Source organism: Canis lupus, chromosome 1 (assembly GCF_011100685.1).
Source record: "Canis lupus familiaris isolate Mischka breed German Shepherd chromosome 1, alternate assembly UU_Cfam_GSD_1.0, whole genome shotgun sequence".
NCBI classification, from domain to species: domain Eukaryota; kingdom Metazoa; phylum Chordata; class Mammalia; order Carnivora; family Canidae; genus Canis; species Canis lupus.
Window position 1 is genome coordinate 119,140,340 of NC_049222.1, and position 27,210 is coordinate 119,167,549.

The 27,210-nt window shown below is 40.3% G+C and overlaps 2 long non-coding RNA genes across 2 annotated transcripts in view; one reads left to right on the top strand and one right to left on the bottom strand.

Annotated features, from left to right (window-relative positions):
• LOC111098300 overlaps positions 1–11,986 on the bottom strand; it is a 32,654-nt gene extending 20,668 nt beyond the window's left edge. Inside the window, exon 1 of the long non-coding RNA XR_005354785.1 lies at positions 11,916–11,986. This is a non-coding gene — a long non-coding RNA (uncharacterized LOC111098300). The remainder of the gene's footprint in view (positions 1–11,915) is intronic.
• LOC111098296 overlaps positions 1–19,802 on the top strand; it is a 56,138-nt gene extending 36,336 nt beyond the window's left edge. The window contains exon 4 of the long non-coding RNA XR_005354784.1: positions 19,068–19,802. This is a non-coding gene — a long non-coding RNA (uncharacterized LOC111098296). The remainder of the gene's footprint in view (positions 1–19,067) is intronic.
• Positions 19,803–27,210: the final 7,408 nt, after the last annotated feature.

The following is a 27,210-nucleotide window of genomic DNA, read 5'->3' on the forward strand; positions in this document are numbered from 1 at the left end:
TAAGCAGTGTAGTGTTTGTGAACAGCTCAAGAGAGCATGTACCCAGACTGAGTTGTGGGTGGCTTCCTGGAAAAGCAGTGCCTACGCTGAGAGAAAAAATGACACACATAGGTCAGAGAGATGTGAGAATGCTGTATAGGCAATAAGACCAGAGAGATGAGCAGGAGCAAAGATCAGAAAATCTTTGGGTATCAAACAAAGGAGTTTCCATGTTATTGTGAAAGCACTGAAACCATTGAAGATGTTTAGAGAGTAAAGCAAAATGACCTAGTTGGTGTTTTAGAAACATCACTCTAGAGGATGTCCATTATTGACAGTGCAATGGATGAGATACCCTGGCCAACCTTCCTATGGAAAGCAACTAAAAATGCCAGATGAAAGCAACTTTTAAATAAATTATTAAATGAATCAATGAGCTGGCAAGAAAGTAAGAAGCACTCACACCAAAAACCAGGTAAAGAGAGTTGCTCAGAAAGAGAAGCATAGCTGTTTCTTCTTTGCCTTCAGGGCATTTGCTAAAGAAGATGAACATGAAGTTTGATTTTTATTTCCTTTTTGGCTGTGGAGTGCAGGACATAGCTTGAGGCCTATCCAAAATAGGGAGTCTAATAGGAGACTTCGATCATATAACTGAGATGCCAGAGATTATACCCTTAAAGCAAGAACAAACTAGAAAGAAGCCCACCCTGCCACCCTCAGGGAATTTCATGGAAAATTACCAATCTGGAAATAAAGTGCTAAGATAGGACGAGAACCAGTCCCTCTTGAATGTAATCACAAACAAATCCTCATACAAGTTTGTACCCAAAATTCATACATCTAGACTTTCTGAACAAAATCTCAATCTGAAGTTTTCATATAAAATGTTTCCATTTAAAAAAAAAATGTTTCCATTTTAGGGGGCACCAGGGTGGCTCAGTTGGTTGAACATCCAACTTTTAGGGGGAAGGGCTGGGGCAGAGACAGAGGGAGACAAGCTGACTCTCTGCTGAGTGGGGAGCCAGACATGGGGCTTAATCTCAGGACCCTGAAAGCATGACCTGAGCTGAAACCAAAAGTCCAATGCTTAACCAACTGAGCCACCCAGGCACCCCAAGCATCTAACTCGTGATTTCAGCTCAGGTCATGCTCTCAGGGTCATGAGATTGAGCCCCACATGGCGCTCTGTACTCCATTGGGGGGGGGCTACTTCTCCCCCTCTTCCTCTTTCTCTGCCCTTCCCCTACCACATGTTCTCTTTCTTTCTCTTTCTCTCTCTCAAAATAAATAAAATCTTAAAAAGAAAAAGCAAAAAATGTTCCCATTCTGGTAGTGCTTGAGGACAATAGACAGAAACTAGTGAAAATCCTCTCTCTGGAGAAACCTACCTTCCTTATAAGCTTAAAGAATTTACCTAGGTGAAGCTTTTTTGTTTGTTTGTTTTGGGTTTTGTTTTGTTTTTTGTTTTGTTTTGTTTTGTTTTTTAAGTAGGCTCCACACCCATCACAGAGCCCAATGTGGGGTCATGAAATCACAACCCTGAGATCAGACCTGAGCTGAGATCAAGAGTTGATGCTTTAACCAACTGAGCCACCTAGACATCCATACCGTGGTGAAGTTCTAAAAAATATGAACACACAATAAAATTTAACAAATAAAAACATATACAAAATAAATAACAACAAGAAAAGGCATCATAAGGAGAACCAGCAGAAACAATATGTAGCAGGATCAGACAGGCAAAGATTATAGAGTAATATAAACTTATATGAAATGTATGGCAACAATTTCCTAAAGATCTTGACAGGAGAAATGGAAGTATACTACTGTAAGGTTCTTATATATAGTATAAGATATTTATTTATCTTAAATATAAATAAATTTTATAAATAAAATATAAGATAATATTTTACCACAAGGTGGTAAAATATCATTTGAAGGCAGATTGTGCTAAGTTAAATATGTATTGTAAACTCTAGACCAAGCACTAACCAAAACAAGAGTTATGTTTAATCAGCTCACAAAGGAGATAAAATAAAATCATAAAAGATCTTTGATTAATTCAAAGGAAGACAGAAAAAGAAGAAAAGGGGAACAAATAATAGTAAGAAAAAATAGAAAACAAGTAGCAAGATGATAGATTTAAATCTAACCATATCAGTAATCACATTAAATGTAAATGGTCTAAACACCTCAAAGAAAAGGCAGAAAGTCTCATAATGGATAAAAATGCAAGATTCAACCAAATGCTGTTTACTAGAAACATACTTCAAATATAAGGACCCAAATGAGTTAAAAGTAAAAGAATGAAAAAAGACACGCCATGCTAACACTAATTGAAGGGAAGTTGGAGTGGCCATATTAATACCAGGCAAAATAGATTTCATATAAAAAATAATAACAGGGATTATCATTTCATAATGATAAAATTGTCATTTAAACAAGAAGAAATAACTATTCTCAGGTCATTCACTCAATAACAAAGGTTAATTCACTCAATAACAAAGATTCAAAGTATATGAAGCAAAAACTGCAAGAAGATAGAACTGCAAGAAGAAATAGACAAACTGACAATTATGGCTGGAAATTTCAATACCCCTTTATCAGTGGTTCAGTAGACCTTGTTGGGGCTGAGATTTTGCATTTCAAACAAGTCCCCAGATGATGCTAATGTTGCATCTAGCAACATTAGTAAGATGCTGGAAAGCAAACCAGAAGAGAATGGCAACAATGAACTACAGGAAGAAGGGGAAATGCAGAAGAAAGGGTGAGAGGTATAATGAGATACAGCGAGAAAGTCCAACATATATGTAATTAGATTCCAAAGAGAGGAGAGAGAGAATGTGACAGAAATAACACTCGAAGAGATAATAATAGTTAAATATTTGTTGAAAAGACATCAAGCCAGGCATGCCTGGGCATCTGACTCTTGGTTTCACTCAGGTGTTGATCTCAGGGTCATGAGATCAAGCCTTGTGTTGGGCTGTGCACTCAGAGGGGAGCCTGCTTAAGTTTCTGTCTCTCCCTCTCCCCCTCCCCCACACATATGCATGCTTTCTCAAATAACTAAATAAATCTTTAAAAAAATTTTTTTTTTTTTTTTTATGATAGTCACAGAGAGAGACAGAGAGGCAGAGACACAGGCAGAGGGAGAAGCAGGCTCCATGCACCGGGAGCCCGACGTGGGATTCGATCCCGGGTCTCCAGGATCGCGCCCTGGGCCAAAGGCAGGCGCCAAACCGCTGCTCCACCCAGGGATCCCTAAAAAAAATTTATTTTATTAAAAAAATAGAAAAAAGACGTCTGGGCATAGATTCATGAAGACTGTGAGCTTCGAGTAGGGTAAATACAAAGAAAACCATACCCTCAAATACATATGAATATATGTTATAAATTTTGGTAATATAGGACAGCCCAGGTGGCTCAGCAGTTTAGTGCCACCTTCGGCCCAGGGCCTGATCTGGAGACCCGGGACTGAGTCCCACGTCAGGAGCCTGCTTCTCCCTCTGCCTATGTCTGCGTCTCTCTCTCTCTCTCTCTCTCTCTCTCTGTCTCTCATGAATGAATAAATAAATAAGATCTTTAAAAAATTTTTTTGTTAATATATGTGTTAAAAACTGTTGATAACTAAAGACAAAAAAAACAGCGATAGAAAAAAAATAAAGATTACTTTCAACGGGGTGACAACTGAACTGAAGATTAACTTGTCAACCAAGATGAACATGAAATTGGGCTTCAAATGCTATAAAGCAAAAATTAACAAAACTACAAATAGAAATATTAAATCCTAATCTACAGTGAGAGATTTTAGGATATCTCTTAGTATCTACTAAGAACAAACAGACAAAACCAAGAAAGATATAACAATAGGACTGTTGACACACTTGACCTAATTTTCTTATAAAACCCTACACTCAACAGCTGCAGAATAAATGTTCTTTTCAAGCATATTTAGAATACTTTTAAAAATTGACCATATACTGAGCCATAAATTTCAATGAATTGATTTCATATAGAGTCTGTTTTCTGTCAACATTACAATGAAGCTAAATATGAGTTTTTGACAGGATAACAGGAAAAATCCCCACATTTTTAGAAACTTAACCATTTATGCATACTAATATTCTCTCTATACATATTTATTAAGATCTATGGTCACATCCCTTTGTTCATTCTTGTAAGCACTTATTTGTAATCTTCTTCCTTTTTATCTTGTTAGGAGTTTATCCATTTTATTAGCCTTTTCAAAGAATAACTTTGGCCTTTGTTGATTTTCTTTACTGCATTATGGTTCTATATATCACTAATTTCTACTCGTCAATTCTTTCTTTCTACTTTCCTTTGGTTTAATTTTTTCTAACTTCTTTGGGTGGGTGCTTAGTTCATTGGTTTCTAAGGCTTTTTTTCCCCTTTAATATATGCAAATTTTTCCTCTAAACATGGTTTTAGTTTACCTAATTACTTGGTGTATAGTATTTTCATTCATTAATCAACATATTCTCTAATTTACATTGTAATTCTTTCTATGACTCATAGGTCATTAATTTTCAAACATATAGGAATTTTCTAGTTGTTTTATTCTCTTTTTTTTTTTTTAAAGATTTATTTATTTGTTTGACAGAGCAAGAGAGCACAAACAAGGAGAGCGGCAGAGGGAGAGGGAGAGGAAGCATGCTCCCCACTAAGCAGGCATCCCAGGATCCTGAGATCATGACCTGAGCTGCAAGTAGATGCTTACCTGACTGAGCCACTCAGGGGCTCCACTAGTCATTTTATTCTTATTACTTTTTAGTCTGATTACATTATGATGACAAAACATCTTCTGTGATTTCAGACATCTAGTGATAACAGTTGAAACTTGCTTTAAGTGCATTCTTGAGTCAAATGCAGTGTTCTGTACCCTTTCATTATGCCGAAATTTTATTGTGTGGCTCAAATCTATACATTCACTGATTATTTTTTGTCTGCCTGACACTGAGAAGTGTGTTAAAATCTACCATGATTGTCATTTTGTCTATTTCCCTTCAGAGTCCCTTCAAATTCTTATATATTCTGAGCCTATTATTAGTTTCATGCAAATTTAGAATGATTTCTTCTGCCCCATTAATTGAAGTGTGTATCATCATGAATTTTTCATATTTATCTATGGTAATGATTTTTGCCTTAATGTATCCTTTGTTAATCTACTAATATTAACATAGCCATACAGCTTTCTTTTGGTTAGTGTATGAGGGGTATATCTTTTTTCCATCCTTTATTTTCAACTTTCTTGTATCTTTACGTTTTATATATAATTCTCATAAACAACATACAGTAGATTTAAAAAAGATTCAATGCCTCTTTGTCATTTTAATTAGTCTTTGTCTTTTAAATTTGGAAACATTTAATCTGTTTATATTATTATTTCCATTACTGATATATCAGGGCTTAAGTCTGCCACCTTACCCAATACTTTCTCTTTGTCCTTCATGGTCTATATTCCTCTTCTCCCATTTTGGGCTTTCTTTGGGATTAATCAAATGTTTTCTATGATTCCATTTCCTCTTCAGTTAGCCTAAATGTTATACATTCTTTTAAACAATTTTAAGGTGCTTATCCTTAACTGTTTACAATATACGTATACATGTTTACTTACAATATGTATACTTGACTTATATAATTCTAATTTAATAATACCTTTATCTCATCCCAGAAAAATATAAGAATCATAGAATTCTTTAACTCTTTTTACCTTTTTACTGGCTTACATGCCACTGTTGCCTAATATTTTGATTCTTTATATAAAATGCAATCCCTACAATATAGTATTATTATGTTTAAGACAGCCAATATACATTTTGATTTAGCACATATATATTGCTCTTTCTTCCTTTCTTCACCTTCAGACTACCATTTGGGGCTATTTTTCCTACTGTCTGAAAAATATTCTTTAATATTTCCTTTAGTGTAACTCTACTGAAATTAAATTCTTTTTGTTTGTATGAAAATGTTCTATTTCACCTTTGTTTTTGAAGACCAATTTGCTGAAAATAGGCTTCTAGCCTCATAGTCCTTCCCTTTTAGCATTTTAAAGATAGTATTTCACTGTCTTTTGGGTTCATTGTTTTTGATGAGAAGTCATCTATTAGACTAACTTTTGCTTGTTTAAAAGCAATCTATCTTTTTTCTTTGGCTAGTTTAACATTTTTTTCTTTGTCTTTGGTTTAGTAGTTTTATTATGATTGGTTTAGGTATGGATTTCTTCATACTTATGCTCATTGTTCTTAAGTTTTCTTGAGTTGATGGGTTGATGTTTTAAAATTTTTTGGGAAGAATTCTTCGTCATTGTTATCATTCTGTCTTCTTGGACTTCAATTACTGGTGTGTTAGGTCTTCTTTCTGTGTCTTCTGCATTTCTTATCTTCTCTTCAAAATTTTCCAAACAATTATCTCTCCATGCTTACATTTAAATATTTTCTTCTGCTTTATCTTCTCATTCATTAATTCTTTCTTTATCTGCACAGATTGCTGAATAATCCATCCACTGAGTTCTTAACTCATGTTATTTTATTTTTCAATTCTTGGATTTCCTTTTTCTTTTTGTTTCTAGATCCCTGCTGAAATTTTCAAATCTTATCTTTCACCTGCTTGAGCATTTTAATATTTGTGTTTGACAGCTTCAGTATCTGGAATTTCTCTGTTTCCACTGACTATTATTTCTGTTAAATTTCATATTGTCTTGTTTTCTTATGGCCTGGTTATTTTTATTGTGTTTCAGACATTGTATGTTCAATATTCTTATAGAAAGTTTTGAGACCTAAGATCATATTAATTTAGTCTAGAATAGATTTGTTCTTACTTGTGTCAGACAAATGAAGACACTACCCATTCAGGATTACTTTAGTAAAATTTCACAGCTTAAGAGGATTTGTAGCTAAATAGAAGTCCTTACCAGGGTCTACCTATGGCTCATACTTATGCCCAGGATATGGATTTTGTGGTCTCAAGCCAAATGGATGGGGCCTTACTCATCTTTTATTTACTTGCCAGGTCTGAACACTGAACATCCCGCTCACTCTCAAGTCTATCAACTTTATAGCTTCACCTCTTGCATTCTCAGTTTTCCACCTCAGAATTGACAAATATCTCCTGGAGGAAAGTGACCCCAGATGCTGTGCTCTACTTCCAGGGTCCTCATCCTTTCCCAGATCCTATCCTGGCAATTCTTTATTATCATGGTGGAACTCTCTGGTGCTTTCTTTCTTCTTTCTTTTTTAAAGATTTTATTTATTTATTCATGAGAGACACAAAGAGACTGGCAGAGACCCAGGCAGAGGGAGAAGCAGGCTCCCTGAGGGAAGCCTGGTACAGGACTTGATCCCAAGCAAGACCCAGGGATCACAACCTGAGCCGAAGACAGATGTTCAACCACTGAGCTGAAGTGCCCCTCTTTGGTGCTTTCAAGTAGATTTTATTTTATTTTTCTAGATTCTCTAATTGTCCTTTGTGATAGGTTTAGTAGGAATTAGTCCACAATTACGTGAAATGGAAGTGTTTTGCTTAGTTCTTTTCCTTCAGAATGACTTGTCTTGAAGAAAAGTGAACCTCTACTTTACTTTATATATAGTAGTATATTTTACATGAACTAAAGACCAAAATAAGGAAAATACAACTTGAAGATTTTTGGTAGGAAATAGAGGATGCTATCTTAATATTCTTAAGACAGAAGTACCCAGAAAGCATATCTAAAGGAAATAATTTATAAATCAGACCAAAATAAAAAATAAAGTTTGTAAGAACAAAAGTCATCAAAACTAAGGTTAAAATTCAAGGCCATTTCAGAAATTATTTTTAAACCTTCATAATGAGCCAAAGACTTATATCCAGAATAAATTTTTTAAAAGCCCAAAAGGAAAAAAATGGAAAAAGATACAATGATCCAAAGAGGATGCTTTAGTGACCAGTATACATGGGAAAAGATGCTTAACTCACCAGTAATCAGGGAACTCAGGGATGTGAAATGCTTCACATCCATCATTGTATATATATTTAAAAAATCTGATAAGTGTTTGAAACCTATTGGAGAGATAAGAAGTCACCCTGAAAGCCAGAGTACAAATGAGAACAGCCCATTGTACTTCATATAGCAAAATCTATTGAAAATTGAATAATACTCTTTTTGACTCAGCCATCCTAAACCTAGTTATAAACCCTTGAGGTATTGAACACTGCATAAGGGTCTTTATTATCAGGGTCTTTATTGTGCACCATTAGCAGTGGTAAAAAATGGGAAATAACCTGTGTTGTATGTGTTTAAAATGGGTTTAAAACTGAGATATTTTATATACTAGATTAATATAAAACAGTTAAAGTTATTGAACTATATCTATGTGTATCAATATGGATAAATTTTGAGAATGTATTGATGAAGAACATGTTGAATGGCAATGTGTACAATATGACAAAATGCAAGGTTTAAAAGTAAGAAAAATAGTACTATAAATTCCTTAAAAATATATACAGAAGTTATAAAGAGGACAATGTGAAAAGAAAAGACACACACCGGCATGCCTGGGTGGCTCAGTTAGCTAAGTGTCTGACTCTTGATTTCAGCTCAGTTCACGATCTCAGGGCTGTGAGTTCAAGCCTCCCTAGGTGTGGAGCCCACTAAAAAAAAGAAATAAAGGATCCACACCAACTTTCAGTTATCGCTAAGGGGAGAAATAGAGGTTGGGATGGAAGAAGAAAATGCGGACTTTGCCTCTAGTGGTAATGTTTTATTTCTTACACAACAAAAACAAAAGGCAAAGAAATTGAAACCAATATGACATAAGGTTAAGATTTTCTAAGTTAAGAATTAACGAAATAAGGCATGCAATTATTCCTAGCACATTAAAAAGCATTGAAGAAAAACCGGGAGGGGGGTTGAGAGAGGGAGGGAAGGAAAGAATCAGATGGAGTGGATGTTCCTACATATTACAAGCAGCTGCAGGGCTCAAGAGGGAGTCATTGGGAAGACTTCATGTAGATGATGTTTTTAAAAATTTCATTCCAATGGGAGTGAGGGATGATGTCTTGGCATGTATAGAAAGCTAGCTAAAAAATCGTAAGGATAGAGGTGAACAATCTAGAGCCTTACTGATGTCAGGAGAGTCACCTTGGTTTAACATCTTTATCCTCAATCTGGAGGTCACAGAGCATGGGAAACTCTGGGCTTGGAAAGGGCACCAAGGCCTTCCCAGGCATGGGATTTCTGGCTGGCTTCACTGAGCAATGGAGTAGACCAACCAGTAGATAAGATGGGGTCATCTGAACTGTTCAGAGTAGGCACTGAGTGATGCTAACCCACAGAAGGGATGCAGGTCCAGCTGTCATTGGGTGCCCTGGGCCAGTGTGCCATCAAGCTGGGAACACGTTGGGAGGTGACTTGCATTTGACAGATACAGATGGAGAAAAGTGCATATGGCAGGTCCATAATAGACAAGGCAAGGACAGAGGGGGATCTGATCAGGGTTCCTCAAATTGTGGCACAAATGTTCTTGTTCACTGAAACCTGGAATATAGGGTATGAGTATTTAAGAGAGGAAAATCTAGCATAAAGGCAAAGAAACTCTACTTTGTACAAGATCTTTCAAGCTTCTGTCTCTAGGTTGATGGCTCACACTGAAAGATAAAAATTGATCAAAAAGATTTTGTTTGAATTGAGAAGACTTTTGGATCCAGTCTTGGCCTTGAGCTTGTTTTTGGATAAGCAATGTCTGGATAAAAACAAGAGTGACTGACGACCCCAGTTTGGATCTTCCTTTAGGGTTGAGGCCGATTTTGGTTGCTCCCTTCCTTCTGAGAAGGGCACCCAGCAAGCTCACATTTGGACACTGTTTTCCCTCCATGTAGCCAGTTGCCTAAAGAGATGTAAAAACTCCCCTTTTCCCAAAGTATTAAAAAACCTAATATGAAGCAAGATACAACTAGTCATACCCCCCAACTCAGCTTATATGTAAAATTAAGCCATGTGTCCCCAACTGGTGTTGAGATGACTAAAGAAGCTTTGTTTGAATATCTATTTTAAAATTCTTATTTGTGTGGGAAATACCTTATCTTTCAGCCTGTTAAAGAGCTTTCTGATTTATAAGGATATCATCATAATTGAATAATGAGATGCTGCTTAGCATGTTGTTGTTCAAAAATGTTTCCCCCCTCCAGTTACATTTTTTAAAAGTAAATAAGTGCAATTATTTCCATTCTTAATGTAAACAGCATGGTCAATTTTCTCTTAAATTTGTCTCTCTGATAGTGGATGAGTTTGTAATTTAAGAACGTTGAAAAGGGAATTTTTTATATATTTTGGAGGGTCTGCTAAAATAAAAGTCTGTCTTTGAGACTTCTAAAAGTGGTAAAAAAAAATAGGCCAGTTTCTATTTCTCTTTCTATTGACCAGTTACTGGAGGTGTTCAGAATGAACTGATAAATTTTTGTTGGATATCATTCTAAAAGTCATCGATAGTTAGAGATTGTTTATCTTAACTCTAGCTTAAAGAAGATAATTATCGATTAACAAATATCCATTAATTGTATTTTCCTGATTCTGTATACATGTAAAGAATAAATATGTTGGTAGTCAGTATTATATAGACTTATTTTAGCGTGCAGAGGTTGGCTGGCATCTAAAAGGGAAATGACATCCCCCATTCCTGCTCCACCCCTTTTCTCTAAAGCCTTTTTGGCTCAATGGAAGCAAAGGGTTCATGAGATCTTCTCATTTTAGAGATGGTGGCAGAGGACAAAAAAGTGTTCACCCTATAAGACAGAAGCAAATGAAAATCTCAACTGAATATTCATCACATCTCTGGAGAAGGGAGGCCTCTCTAAGTGAAAAAGTGGGAGAATTATTGCAATGAAACATTTTTGTCAGATTTGACTGCATACTTTCTCCCCCCTTTCCTGTTTATCATTCTTGTGTACCCAGTCAGTCCTATTTCTACCACTATTATTTACCACAGGCAATGACCAGCGCCTCCCCAAAACCACAGCAGGGTACTAAACACAACAACAGTATAATAAACAGATAAATCTAAGACTTCAACATGGTTTCCAATACCCATGGGATCTATTTAAAAAAAAAAAAAGACTTCAACATAAATAGATTTTACTCTGGTGAAGACAGGGAGCCCCTGCAGAGTTTGACCAGTGGAAGGGTTATGATCTGACTTAATTGATCACAAATCCAATCAAGCTGCACTGAGAATAACCCTGAGGAGTCTGGGCAGAAATCTGATTGGGGCTTTTATTATTACTATTATTCATGATAGACACACAGAGAGAAGGAGAGACATAGGGAGAAGCAGGATCCCTGAGGGGAGCCTGATGTGGGACTTGAACCCAGGACCCCGGGATTACGCCCTGAGCCAAAGGCAGATGCTTAACCACTGAGCCACCCAGGACTTTGAGTGTATTTTGAAGACAGCTGACAAAATCCATTGATGAACTGGATTTGGAGTTTGAGATAAAGAGTGATTCCAGGTTTTTTCACTTGAGCACTGGGGCTAAGATCTGCCTTTAACTGACTGGGGGAATGTTGTGGGCAGGGCACGTTAGGAGGGGAATTTCAGGAGTTTGGCCTCAGATGTGTTAGTTTTGACTTGACTATTATATATGCGAGTGGAGACATTGAATAGGCAAATAGTGTTTATATAACAGGAAGAATATATGCAAAGTCAGAGAAGCGGTAAAGACATTGAAGGTTTAAAATGTTCACACAGAGGGGCGCCGGGGTGGCTCAGTCTGTTAAGCCTCTGGCTCTTGATTTCAGCTCAGGTCTCTAGCTCCAGGTTGTGAGATCGAGCCCCACCACGGGCTGTGTGGCTGGGTATGGAGCCTGCTTAAGATTCTCTCTCTCTCCCTCTCCCTCACCTCAAAAAAAAAAAAAAAAGTTCACATGGAGATGAGGCCCTGCTGACCTGAATCTCGGGTCCCAGAGCCATAGTGTAGGCCAGAGGCCAGTGTCCTTGGATTTCAGCCACCGTAGTTGACTTGAACCATAATAGACCAGTGGAACATACCTTTTATGATGTAGTTGATGATGGCTAAAGAATTTTGAACATTTTTTTCCAGTTTTTTAAAATATATAATTGACATATGACATTGTGTAAGTTTAAGGTGTACAACATAATGGTTCATATTTGTATATGTTGTAAAAGGAGCCCCACAATAAATTTGGTTGACATCTAACACTTCACATAGTTACAATTTTTTCCCCCATGATGAGAACTTTTAAGATCTGCTTTCTTAGCAACTTTCAAATATACAATGCAGTGCTATTCATGGTAGTATCCATGCTGTATATTACATCCCCAGAATTTATCTATGACCAGAAGTTAGTACCCTTTGACTACCTTCACATTTTCCCTCACCCTCTACCCCCTCCCTCTTCAAACCACCAATCTATTCTCACTTTTGATGGGTTTATTTTTTTTTAAGATCACACATATAAGTGAGGTCATACAGTACTTGTCTTTCTTTGTCTTTCTCAGCAGAATGCCTGCAAGGCCCTTTTATGTTGCTGCAAATGGCAGGATTTCCTTCCTTTTTATGGTCGAATAATATTTTCTTATATATACCATATTTGTCCATTGATCCATCGATGGACACTTAGGTTGTTTCCATATCTTGGCTATTGTATATAGTGCCGCTGTGCATATATATGGGGGTGTAGCTAACTCTTTAAGATAGTGACTTCATTTCCTTTGGATGTATACCTAGTGGTGCAATTGCTGGATCATAGTAGTTCACCTTTTAATTTTTTGAGAAACCTCCATGTTGTTTTCCATACAGGATTCACATTTCCACCAACAGGGCACCTGGGTTGCTGTTTCTCCACATCCTTGCCAATGCTTGTTATCTCTCTTATTTTTTTTTATTTTTTAATTTTTAAAAAATATTTTATTTATTTATTCATGTGAGACACACACACACACAGAGAGAGAGAGAGAGAGAGAAAGAGAGAGAGAGAGGCGGAGACACAGGCAGAGGGAGAAGCAGGCTCCATGCAGGGAGCCCGACGTGGGACTCGATCCTGAGTCTCCAGGATCATGCCCTGGGCTGAAGGCGGCACTAAACCACTGAGCCACCCGGGCTGCCCTCTCTCTTATTTTTAACAGCCAATTTAACAGGTGTGCGGTAATACCTCATTGAGGGTTTCACTTGCACTTCCCTGGCAATTTGTGATGTTGACACCTTTTCATGTACCTGTTGTCACCTACTTCTTAGAGCAAAAGTTTTCAGCCTTTCAGCATGAGTATGATGTTGGCCGTGGACTTGTCATATATGGCTTTTTTTAAATGTTGAGATATGTTCCTTCCATACTCAATTTGTTAAGAGTTTTTATTTACAAAAAAAAAATGTTGTGTTTTGTCAGATGCCTTTTCTACATCTATTGAGATGATCACATGATTTTTATCTTTCATTCTATTAATGTGGTGTATTGCATTATTGATTTGGGTATGTTGAACCATTATTGCAGAGGAGGGATAAATCTCACTTAATCATAGTGTATGATCCTTTTAATGTGGTGTTGAGTTCCACTTTGGATTTTGTTGAGAATTTTTGTGTCTATATTTGTCAGGGATATTGGCCTATCTTTTTCTTTTCCTGTGGTATCCTTATCAGGGTAACGCTGGCCTCTCCAACTGAGTTTGGGAGTGTTCCCTCCTCTCTGATTTTTTTGGGAGAGTTTGAGAAGAATTGATGTTAATTCTTCTTCTTTTTAAAAAAGATTTTATTTATTTATTCATGAGAGGCAGAGACACAGGCAGAGGGAGAAGCAGGCTCCATGCAGGGAGCCTGACATGGGACTCGATCCCAGGACCCCAGGATCACGCCCTGAGCCAAAGGCAGACACTCAACCACTGAGCCACCCAGGCATTCTGTTAATTCTTCTTTAAATGTTTGGTAAGATTCAGCAGTGAAACCATCTGGTCCTGAGCTTTTCATTGTTGGGAGGTTTTTGATTACTAATTCAGTCCTTTGTCATTATTGGGTTGTTCAGATTATCTGCTTCTTCATGATTCAGTCTTATTCTTCTTCATGATTCAGGTTATATGTTTCTAGAAATTTATCTGTTTCTTCTGGGTTGTGCAATATGTTGGCATGTAATTGTTTATAGTAGTCTCTTATGATCCTTTTTATTTCTGTGGTGTCAGGTGTAATGTCTCCTCTTTAATTTATAATTTTATTTATTTAGGCCCTCTCTCTTTTTTTCTTGGTTAGTCTAGCTAAAGATTTGTCAATTTAGTTTTTCAAGAAACAACCCTTGGTTTTGTCAATCTTTTCTATTGTTTTCCTGTTCTCTATTTTGTTTATTTCTATTCTAATCTTTATTATTTATTTCCTTCTGCTAATTTTTAAAAAATATTTTATTTATTTATGAGAGACAGAGAGAGAGAGAGAGAGAGAGAGAGAGAGAGAGGCAAAGACACAGGCAGAGGGAGAAGCAGACTCCATGCAGGGAGCCTGATGTGGGACTTGATCCTGGGTCTCCAGGATCATGCCCTGGGCTGAAGGCAGTGCTAAACCGCTGAGCCACCCGGGCTGCCCTCCTTCTGCTAATTTTAAGCTTAGTCTGTTCTTTCTCTAGTCTCTTTAAGTGTAAAGTTAGGCTGTTTATTTGAGGTTTTTTTTCTTGATGTATGCATTTTTCACTATAAACTTCCCTCTTACAACTGCTTTTGTTGTATCTCACAGTTTGGGATTGTTGTGTTTCCATTTTCATTCATCTCAAGGTATCTCTTTAATTTCCCTTTTGATTTCTTCTTTGATCCATTCAGGAGTCTGTGGTTTAATTTCCATGTGTATGTGAATTTTCTAGCTTTCCTTGAGTTATTGATTTCTAGTTTCATACCATTGTGGTTGGAAAAGATAGTTGGAAGGATTTCAGTCTTCTTAAATTTGCTAAGACTCATTTTGTGACCTAACATAGGATCTATCCTAGAAAATGTTCCATATGCACTTGAGAATTACATATGCTGCTGTTGCTACATGGTATGTTTTGTATATGTCTGTTAGGTTTGTTTGGTCTATAGCATTGTTGAAAGCTGCTGTTTCCTTATTGAGTATCTGAATGGGTGACCTATTCATTTTGAGAGTGGGTTATTAAAGTCCCCAACTATAATTATATTGCTGTTTCTTTCTCTTTTTAGTTCTGTTAATATTTGCTTTATGTATTTAGGTATTCTGATGTGGTGCATAAATATTTGCAATTGTGACCTTGTCTTGATGAATTGACCTCTCATTATATAAAATTATATTTGTCCCTCTTGACCATTTTTAGCTTAAAATTTATTTTGTCTGGTTTAAACAAGCTATTCCTGCCTTCTTTTGGTTACTGTTTGCTTGAAATATGATTTTCTATCCCTTCATTCTGTTTTTGTGTGACATTAAAGATAAAATCCTTTACAGACAACATATAGTTAGACCTTGTGTTTTTATACATTCAGCCATTCTATGTCTTTTGATTGAAGAATTTAATCCATTTACATTTATAGTAATTATTGATAAGTAAGGACATACTCTTGCCATTTTGTTAACTTTTTTCTGTGTTGTATATTTATTGTTTCATGCTTATGTTGCTATCTTGTTTTATGATTTGATGACTTTTATAGCTTTTTTTAAAATATTTTTTAAAGACTTATTTATTTATTTATGACAGAGAGAGAGAGAGAGAGAGAGAGAGACAGGAGGAGGGAGAAGCAGGCTCCATGCCAGGAGCCCGACATGGGACTCGATCCCGGGACTCCAGGTTTAGCAGGCGATAAACCGCTGAGCCACGCAGGGATCCCCTTTTATAGCTTTATACTTTGGCTTCTTTATTATAATCTTTTGTGTATCTACTATAGGTTTTTCCTTTGTGATTACAATGAGACTTGCATAAAATACATAACAATGTCCTACAGTAAACTGGTAACAACTTCAATAGTATACATAAACTTTAAACATTTACTTCTCCCCTCTCTCATTTAGGTTATTGATGTTACAATTTACATATGTTTTGATATTATGTATCCTATAACAAATTATTGTAGTTATGGTTATTTTTAGTAAATTTAGTTTTTGACTTTTAAAAAATTCAAGTATGATTAACATTTGTTATATTAGTTTCAAATGTAAGATATAATGATTCAACAATTCTATATATTACTCAGTGCTCATCTTGATAAGTGCACTCTTAATTCCCTTCACCTATTTCACCTATTCACCTACTGACCTCCCCTCTGGCAACCACTGGTTTGTTCTTTACAATTAAGAGTCTGGTTTTTAACTTTTAAACTGGAGTTGTGGGGCACCTGGATGGATCAGTAAGTTAAACATCTGCCTTTGGCTCAGGTCCTCAGAACAAGCCTTGCACTGGGCTCTCTGCTCAGCAAGGAGTCTGCTTCTCCCTCTTCCCCTCCCCCTGCTCATGCTCGTGCACTCTCTCTCCTCTCTGAAATAAATAAATAAAAATCTTTAAACTAGAGTTGTAAGTGAATTATGCATCATCAGTACAATATTAAAGAACCTGCCTTTGGCTGCATATTTGCCATTGCCAGTGAGTTTTTTACATACATTCATATGTTAATGACATTAATCAGCACCCTTTTATTACCACTTGAAGAAGGTCATTTAGCAGGTGTTGCGGTGATGAACTCCTTCAGCTTTTGTTTGTTCAAGGAAGTTTTTCTGTCCTTTGTTTCCAAAGGACAGTTTTGCTAGGGTAGTATTCTTGGTTGACAGGTTTCTTTTTTCTTTCAATGTTTTGAATATATTATCCCACTCTCTCCTGACCTGCAAAGTTTCTGTTGATAAATCTGCCCACAATCTTATGGGGGTTCCCTCGTATGCCTTGTATGAGCTGCTTTTCTCTTGCTGCTTTCAAGATTGTCTCTTCATCTTTGTTGACAATTTGATTATAATGTATTTTGGTGTCATTCTTTTCAAATTCAGCCTATTTGGGGTCCTTTGGGCCTTATAATCCAGATTTACATTTATTTCTCCAAGTTTGGGAGTTTTTCAGCCATTATTGCCTTAAGTATACTTTCTGTCCCTTTCTCTTTCTTCTGTCCTTCTGTGATTTCCATAACATGTATATTGTTTCTTTTGATGGTAATATTCCATTAGTCCCACAGGATATAGTGGCTAGTCCCACAGTGGCTTTCCTCACTCTTCATGCTTTGTCTTTTTTCTTCTCTGACTAGATGCTTTCAAATGAATCTGTTTTCTTGCTTACTGCTTCTTCTGCTTGGTCAGGTTTGATATTGAATTCTTTAGTGCAGTCATAGTATGGGATTATTGTTTGGAATTTGGGGGGGGGTTCTATTTCTTTGTTGCACTTCTCATTTTGTTTATATTTTCTCATTTGTTCACTGTTTTCTTAATTCTCAGTTGTTTGTATGTTTTTGTAGTTCACTAAACTTCTTTAAGAAGATCATACTGGATTCTTTATCAGACAGTTTATAGATATCCATTTCTCTAGGGTAAGTTACTGGAGCATTATTAGTTTCTCTTTGATCATTTCATATTTTCCTGATTCTTGATTCCTTGAATTGTTATCTGCACATTTGAGTAAGCTGTCTCCTCTTCCAGACTTTATAGGTTTGCTTTGGCAGATAGTCCTTCCCTAGTCAGGTTAGTTTTGGGTTCTGGATGAGTCAAGTGGTAGCATCCTTGGTCAGGTGGGACTTGCTATTAGGGGTCTTTATTTGGGTGACACCACTGCCTAAGCTCTAAGGTCGGGGGATGCTCCTGTTTGGGAGCAGATGAAATAGGACTGCTGGCTTGGTTCCTTGTCTAGGTGTAGCTACAGGATGCCCACATTCTCTGGTCAAGCTTCCTGGTCAGGTGGGACTGAATACTGCATTCAGCAGTTGGGCATGGCTGCATACTTATTTTCTGGTCCAGATGTGGCCACAGAATGGGCTTCATAGCCATTAAAGCTTGATGGCTAGGGACCCAAACTGGAAGAAACTGCCCACAAAGTTCCCTAGCCAGATGAGGCCACTGGCTTGGCTCTGCAGATGTTCAGGGCCACCGGCGAGGCTCTCAGCTTAGGTGCCTTTGTAAGTGGGGCTGCAGGATGGGCTATGCATTTTCCCAGGTGTTATGTTTAGTTTTCCTAGTTGGATAGGGCTGGAGGCTCCAGTCAGGCACAGGAGGGGCTTCAGATTTGATTCCTAGACAGGCAGGGTTTAGAGCAGACTCCATGGCTTGTGACCCAAATCAGAAGAACTGTCCACTGAGCTCCCTCACCAGGCAGTGCCACTGGCTGAGCTGTCTATTTGGGTGCCACCACAAGCTGGGCTGTAAGATGGGCCACATAGTCTCCTGGGTGTCCTGGTTAAGCTTCCTGGTCAGGTGGGAATGAGAGTTATACTCAGCAGTAGGTAGGGTCATGAACCTGCTTCTCTGCCTGGGTAAGTAGCAGAACAGGCTCAAAGGTTGGCATGGCCCTCTGGTCGGGGACCTGAATTGGGCAGAACTGCCCAGTGGGTTTCTAGTCGGAGAGGGCCATTGGCTTGGCGCTGCATGTGGATGGAATTTCTCGCTGGGTGCTGCTCTACTGAGGTGCTACTGTAAGTGGACTCTAGGACGGGCAAAGTAGCCACCCCGTGTTCCACCAGGCCACCACCAGGCTAGGCTAGAGGGGGGGACTATATTCAACAGTAGATAGGGCTTCAGATCTGCTTCCCTGCCAGGACAAGGCTGCAGAACAGGCTCTATGGCTGGTAATACCTGTTGGTCAGGGACCTAACCAGGCAGAACTTGGCCTGCTGAGCTCCCTGGGAAGATTGGGTCACCAGCTTGGCTCTGCTGATGGGTAGGGCCATTGGCTGGGCTAAGAATTTAGAGCATTTTACCATGTGCCAGGCACTGTACTAAGCACTCTGGAGGCATTGTGTTCTTGAGTTGTTTTAACAACATTGTAATGGGTCCCATTCTGCAGATGAGAAAACTGAAGTTGACAGTAATTAGGGAGCAGTAATGAGGGGAAAGGAGGGAAGCTAGGATCCAAATCAAGGGCTTTGTGACTCAGAAGCTCCATGCTCTTAACTTCTATGCCTTTCTGTTTGGTATTTCAGGAGTCCTCTGTCGGCCTCTTCACAGGTGAGATCATACAGATTCTTAGTTCTAATGGTGTCTTCTTAGCTTTGCATCCTTTGTCTTGGTCATAGAATTTACCATTTCTGTGGGGCAGGTTAAAGGGGATCTATCTGCTGTGCAGCTTCTGCTGTTATATACAAACATCACAGAATCACAGCCACACTTTAAAAAAAAAAATCTTTAAATATACCGGTATCTGGGGGAATCTTCTTTGAGATATTCCTATTTTTAAAACTAGTGATAATTCTATTTTAATGACTTTTTCCACTCTATTTTTATTTTGCCAGAGATTCTATCTACATGTCAAGCCTCTCAAAAGTCTATTAACATCCCCAAATTGTAAGAGTAAGAAATTTCTGTTCCTCACAGAGCCCCAATATCTGGCAAATGTGTCAGAGAAGTCACGTAGGCTGTAGGGAGGTGTCAGAGATATAAGTGGGAAATGAGTCTGAACTTAAAAAGCAGGGATCAGGTGCTAATTGTATTCAACAAGACAGGAAAGATCGAGATATTCACTCTTAGATGTGGATCAAAGGGGGACTAGATTAAAGGGATCACCTCTTGTTTAGTAAGTTATTTAGTTATTTATTTCCATGATCTCAACTCCTCATCTTGAATGTTGATTTTAAAGTGGTTTCTAAGTCGGAGTATGATCCATATTGCTAAAACTTGTTTACCCCTAAATGATTACATATTAATAGGCATGTGTTACTGATCTTGGAATAAAACTTTTAAAAAAATTGTGTGTATAGTTGTCTTGTCATTTGAAAAAATCAGTGACCTTTTAAAAATATCTCTAGTTATCTTTATTTTTTTCCAGCTTCACTGAAGTATAATTGGCATCAGTGATCTATTTGAACCTTCCACATAGCGTAAGAGGAATGATCTAGTTGCAGACCTTTTTTCAGGAGCTATAAATGTGCCAGTCCAAAAAAGAGAAATCTTACAGTACTACCCATTCCTCCTGGCTATTCATGCACACTGCCAGCACTTCTCAGAGCCAGCCATGTGGGTCTGGTGGAGCTTGTCTGGGTGGCCTCTATTTGTGAGGAACAAAAGAGACTGTCCAGGAGGGGCACTGAATAGGATGCCACAGTCAGAAGGTTGGGTTTTATTTATTTGTTTGTTTATAAAAAGTAGGCTGTTTACATTTATTTATATATTTAAAGTAATCTCTACATCCAACGTGGGGTTCAAACCCATGGCCCCAGGATCAAGAGTTGCCGGCCAGGTGCCGTGGTTTTATTTATTTATTTTTTCAAAGAGAGAATTAAGGCAAGTGTGTTCTCAGAAGGGCTGTGGGCATGTAGTTGGGGACCGTAGTGAGGTACCTCAAGAACCTGGAAATGATGACCCGAATGACCTCAGAGCGAAATGGTGAAATCTACAGGAATTGAACTAAAGCTGAGTTCTTCAGAGCCAGCCTGTGAATAGGGAGGGTTCCCAGGAAGATCTCAAGAGACGTGTGTCTTCCAAGCATGTCTGGTCCACTCAAGGTTGGCAGGGATTGACCATGAGAGACCCCTGTAGGCACCTCATCCTCTGGGCAGGGCTAAACCTGCTGTGGGGATGGGGACCAGACCAGGTTGTCCTGAAGCACGTGAATCCACACTCTCCCCACAGCTGTGTGTCTGCCGGAGGAAGGACAATGTGTGTGTCACGTAGACCCCAGCATCATGGTCTCATTCTCCCTGTGAGCGGTCTCTGTCAATAAATGGGTGCTCCGATTCTTTCCCAGTGGTCCTGAGAGCTTGCCTCATGGAACCCAGCCCCTGAGAGAGCGACATGCTCTCCACAGACCAGCCACACCCAGTTTCCAAGACTGCAGGCCCAATGGGCAGACCAGGCGCGTGGCATTTCTGCCAGCTGCCTCCCGGGAGGTCTGGCAACGGGCCTCCAGCCACACACATCAGCTCCCTGCCTAGCCTCAGCCTTGGAAACTTGACTTCAAAACCAGTAACTCTTGACAGTTTTTTTTTTTTTTAGATTTTATTTACTTATTCATGAGAGACACACAGAGAGAGGCAGAGACACAGGGAGAAGCAGGCTCCCTCTGGGGATCCAGATGCAGGACTCGATTCCAGGATTCTGGGATCACTACCTGAGCCAAAGGCAGACGCTCAACCATGAAGACACCCAGGTGTCCCTTGACAGTTTTCCCTACATCCCAAATAGATGTTGAAGTCTTCAACCCCAGTACCTGTGAATGTTGACCCTACTTGGAAATAGGGTCTTTGCAGATGACCAAGTTAAGACAAAGTCATTAGGGTGGCCCCTAATACAATTTGGCATCTTTATAAATGGGGGGGGGGTTTGGGCTTCACAGATGTGAAGGTACAGAGAGAACACCACCTCTAAGCCAAGGAACGGCTGAGACTACCAAATCTAGGAGGGACATGCGAGACAGGCTGAGAGCCCTCCCAAGGAACCAATCCTGCCAACACCTCGATTTAGAACTTCTAGCCTCAGAACTGGGAGACTATAAATTTCTGTTGTTTGAGCCACCCAGGTGATGGAACTTTTTTACAGCAGCCCTGGGAAACTAATATAACCTGTGCTAGGCTTTTCACCAGGGAGCTCAGAATTAAGGCTGTTCACGAAGAGTCCCTATTTGGTACCCATCCCTTATGCTACTTGTTGCTGGAAAAGCAATGCCCTGGGAATATGAACTACCCATGGGCACGGTTGGTGTGGCCCTAGGAGGACCTCTGGCTGCAGGGAATTTCTTTTTTTTTTTTTTTAAAGACTTATTTATTTATTCATGAGAGACAGAGAGAGAGGCAGAGACACAGGCAGAGGGAGAAGCAGGCTCCCCCCGCAGGGAATTTCTACCAGCAGGGACAGGTGTCCTACAGGGGCCAAACAAATATTATTTGTGGTTTTCATTTCTAAGTTCTTTTCAGGTAAAATAATTATTATGGGCTATGCATATAGAAGGCATTCGCATGAAAAGACAGTTGTAAAGACAAATTATAATCTGCTTAATGCGTCTTTACCATTCTGCCTCAAACATAAGTCAGCTTAGTCTGTTTATTCCAATGCTTTGCAGTCCCTAAAAATTTACTTTGGAATTTTACTTTTTAACTGCATATTAACTTAACAGACACTTAAAACTACTTGTGCAAAAGTTGTAATTTTTTAAAATGAAATGTTAAAATTTGCACGTTTGATGTAAAAACAGCTATCGTGGTTTCCCTCAGGTGGCTGGCCTCCGCAGGTTAAGAAGGCAGATACATTTGGGATCAAGCAAAAAACTTACCAATAAATTTTGACCAAGTAAAAAACATGGCTTATGATAAACATCATATATAATTTTAATCTATAATTATTGCTCCAGTTGAAATAAGTACCTGAATTTCTGAAATACTTCTTATTTCATAATTCGGCATGCTTTCCGCCCCCCTATACTTATATTTTTTTTAAAGGATTAATTCTGGAAGCAACCCAATGAGGTTGGCACATTTCCTCCCATTTTGTAGATTGAAAATGCTGGGACCCGGGAAAGGCCTCTTGTCCAAAGCCATAAAGAAAACAAATTATAAAAGGAACACATATCTATCACGCTTTTGGGCCTCTCATTCCTTCCATAAATGTTCGTTGATTGAGAACAGCATTCGTGTTCAGATTCTTCCTCGGGTTTGGGCTCATGCAGATGAAGGAGATGAAATTCTTGCTTCTGACTAATGTGTATCAGGTGACCCTTGTGCTGGGAGCCCCGGCACCCATTATTTCATTAAACCACACCCGTGAGCCAGGTATGGTCAGCCCCCTGTTATGGAGCAAACCGAGGCTCAGAGGGGCTTAGTGTTCCTCACGAGGTCACCTAGCTAGTCTGTGACTGCTTGGGGCTGGTACCAGACATAAGTGAAGCCTAAATCACATCATTTTTTAAAAAAATTATACCAGACTGTCCCCAAACGGAAAAGAATTTTTGTTACATTTCTCCCTAGCACCCACTCGATGCCAGATACCACATGAAGCCAGTTCCTCGCTTTCCCTCATTTCATCCTCTGCAAGGTAGGAGGGTTATTTTGACTTTTTCCAGCTGAGGAAACAGACACTTATGGATGTAAACATCAATAAAGCGTTGTGGCCGGAAGTTGATAGAGGCAGAGTTTGAGCCCAGGTCTCACTTGGCTGAAAGGATAATTTTGTTCTGCTGCATGGATGGCAATATTGTGTGAAGCTAAATATGACAAGTGTCAAGGAGGTGCCATTGGATCCCCCACGGGATTCAGAGTTGGTGATGAGGGTGATCAGGAAAGCTTTGTGGAAGAGGGGGCCCCGGGAGGTGGCCTATGATGGCCTCTATGGGGGGAGCTGGTGGGGAAGCATGGGAGGGCCAGGGAGAAATGCTGGCCTGACTGTCCCCGCGGCCACCGTTGTCCTCGTGGGCCGGTCTGTGCCAGAAACTCTTCAGTGCTGAGGATGAGAGGCTACATAGCTAAACCTGATCGTGAACGAAGAGTTGCAGCAGGAAAGAGAGAGCATGTGGAAGAGTGTTTGGATGCAGAGAGAAGCCTGCAGAAAGGTTAAACCGGGAGCTGCTGTGGCCCACAGCTGCCTCCCACAGGTAAACTGGGAGGGGAACAGGTGTGTCTCCCCAGTCGGCCCTGGTGTCCCTTTGCCTTCTTTTGCCTGGCCCCCTTTCTCCTGACTGCTACACAGATCTTTTTCACATATGTCTGCCCTGAAATAATCTTTCGCAAGCTTCGGTCTTTTTTTTTTTTTTTTTTTTTTTTATTTATTTATTTATTTTTTTAGCTTCGGTCTTTCAGGGCAAGTGATGGTGTGGAGAAGGGAGGGCTGCCCTTCCGAGGGTCCCCACGTTTCTAAACCCATCCTTCTTATTTCCCTCTAGAGAGGGGCAGATCGACTGTCCATTGCAAAGAACTGTGGGATGGCTCACGGGTCTTAGAATTTACCCTTGTGTGTGGTCTTTGCTTAAGAAATGCAGGGAGTTTCGTGAAGGGACATCTTTTGGTTTGCCAGTCGATGAGTCTGAGGAAGGAGAGGGGAGAGAAGTGCAGGTTGGGGTGTAAACCCAGAGTTCACTGTCCGCTTCCAGAGGCATTTTCTGAAGGACCCATGGCACACTTTTCCACCCCCTAATGCCCTGTTTCCAGAACTTTATTTTTTATTTTTTAATTTTTTTCATTTGTTTTTGTTGGAGTTCGATTTGCCAACATATAACACCCAGTGCTCATCCCATCACGTGCCCTCCTCAGTGCCCATCACCCGGTTACCCTGTCCCCCTGCCCACCTTCCCTTCCGCAACCTTTTGTTCATTTTAGGGAGAGTTGTCTCCCTCTCTAATTTTTCCCACTCAGTTCCCCTCCTTTCCCTTAGAATCCCTTTCACTATTTCTTATATTCTCCGTATGAGTGAAACCATATGATGATTGTCATTCTCTGATTGAGTTAGTTCACTCAGCATAATACCCTCCAGTTCCTTCCACGTCAAAGCAAATGGTGGGTATTCATCCTTTCTGATGGCTAATATTCCAGTGTGTATATAGACCACATCGTCTTTATCCATCCATCTGTCGAAGGACATCGAGGCTCCTTCCACAGTTTGGCTATTGTGGACATTGCTGCTGTGAACATAGGGGTGCAGGTGTCCCGGCATTTCACTGCATCTGTATCTTTGGGGTAAATCCCCAGCAGTGCAATTGCTGGGTCATAGGGTAGCTCTATTTTTAACTTTTTGAGGAACCTCCACACTGTTCTCCAGAGTGGCTGCACCAGTTTGCGTTCCCACCAACAGTGCAAGAGGCTTCCCCCTGTTTCCAGGACTTTAAAACAACGGTAGCAGCCAGGCCTACTCCGGAGGAAATGCCCCGCACGGTTTGGCACAGAGCTGGTGTCTGCTAAGTGTGGTCTCCAAATCAGAGTCGGTCGTGTTCAGCAGCTAGCTAACAACTGATCCCTGAAGCTAAAGAAAGTGCCTTTCCAGCCACCATGGGTGCTGCTGGGAAAGAAAGAAGGCAAGCTCAATCACAGTCCTCAGCGAGGTCAAACCCACCAGGCTGCCAGGTGCCATCGATTCAGAGGGGAACGTAAATGGCTGTGTCCCCACGGACGCACAGTCACACTGTGGGTGACTGCAGGCTGTCCCCACGAAGCCCAGCTGATGCAAGGGGAAGCTCAGCCGGCGGCTGCCCTCCAGACCTCTCCCCAGCTGCTGGGCATGCTTGGAAGGACTAGCTAACAAGCCCTGGCCATTAAGTAAAGGCAGGTAAAGGCAGGGCGAGGGGCTCATGTGCCACCTGCAGCCGGGGCTCCCTTGAGGCCGAGCCCAGTAACCAGGTGCGGCCCTGCACAGCCTCTGCCCCTCTGCGCAGAGCGGGAGCTTCCATGTGTCTCTGCCCTTTGGGGGCCCCTTGCTGCACGTCCTGTGGGACTGAGCAGCTCTGAGGACGTCTCCGGAGACGGTTTCCCATCAGCCATCTCCAATTTTTGGAAGAATTAGGAATGAGAAGTGGCAGGTACTACCTCCTGGGCTAAAACACACACAAATGGATCATAAATCCCAAACGAAGATGTTGATTCTTATTTCAAGCCAAAACGCCCGCTTTGCCTGGAAAGGTTGCACAAATTGCTGAGGGAAAGCCTGCCTTGCCAAGGAGCTGGCTGTGCCCGAGAATGCGCCAGGAGTCCGCACGAAACGTGAGAATTAAAATGAGGTGTGCTTCCCACCCTCCTCCCCCCGCCCCCAACCGTCTTACTTTTAATAGTTATTTAGCAGAAATCTGCATTTTTTTCCCCCTTGGAAGGTGCTGTGTCTTTGTTGGGCAGCTATGTGTACCAGTCTGCCTGCCTCTTTCCGCCGGCTTGTCATGCTCACTAATTAGAGAGCTGCCGCCTGGTTCACCTTGTTAATTAGAGGGACTTGCACACGGAGCCCTTCGGGCAGTGCGCGCCGAGCCTCGCACCAGTGCCCCGAGAACGATGCGTCTGTGAAGTCATTCTTCTCATCTACCTTCTATTTTTCATTTGAAATGAATAAATCATTGAGATTTTTCCTTGTGGAGTGAGAATACAAGAACTCACATCTTTGGAGGATGTAAATTACATGTGATCAATAGGAAGGCATGGCTCGTGTATTGTACTTACATGATTTCCTAATTTACTTCTTGTCGGTGTATGAGAAAATGGCCTGGAATGTGTGTCTCCTCTCCATGAATCAGTGTCCTTCATCTGGCGAAAGAGGGTGTTGGGTGAGAAACACAGCTGCTTCGTTTGAGCTGTCGGAGTCTGGTCCGGCGGTTTGTTGATCGCCGGCACAGAGGGTGGGACGCCTCTGAAATCCAGGCCTCCGAGGAGGCTGTTTGACCAGAAACTTCTCCCCAGCCTCCCTCAGGCCCCGCCTGCTCAGGAAGACACAGGGCACGGCAGGTAATTCTGATCGAGAACATTCTTTTGTAATAGAGAGCCCACTTATTAGGATTGCAAAGGGGTTTTAGGTGAATCGTGGGTCTTTACCGAAGATTTTTTAAAAATGCAAATAATATTCCGGCTGCACCCGACCATGGATCCGATCGCAGAAGCGGGAGTGTCTTTAAAGGGTGTGCTGCCTCCTTTTCCTCCCTGCATAGGGCACTTCAAGTAGTTCCAGGGGCTTCCTCTCCAACTGCTTGGTTAAAATGAAGCGTTAGTTAAGTGAGGATAGGAAGAGGCGAGAACTCTCATTGGTCGAAAGGCAGGTGGTAAAGGTAGCGCTTTCCCCTAAGTAAAGAAGGGATAGGGCTCAGCCCCACCCAAATCCGGGTGTCTCTGCTGAGGAGCCTGGCCAAGTAACCCCATTATCCGTCTCTGTGGTTAATTAATATCTTAAACACGGTTAAACTTTCTGCTCATCCACCAGGCTTGCAGGAATTAGACATGCCCAGTTGCAGAGACTTCGGCAAAAGATTTTCAGATATTTCCTAGGAAGAGAAAAGAATTTTATACCTGCTCCTGCTGGTAAGGACACAGGCCACGGTAGCTGCCTTCTAGAATGTTCTTCCCACCATTAAAAATATCTAGTTTTGTGTCCACAAGCACACATTGAGCACTTGCTGCATGCAAAACGCTGCCCCAGTCCCCAGGGAAGGAAACCCCAGCACGCAGAGACCAGTCC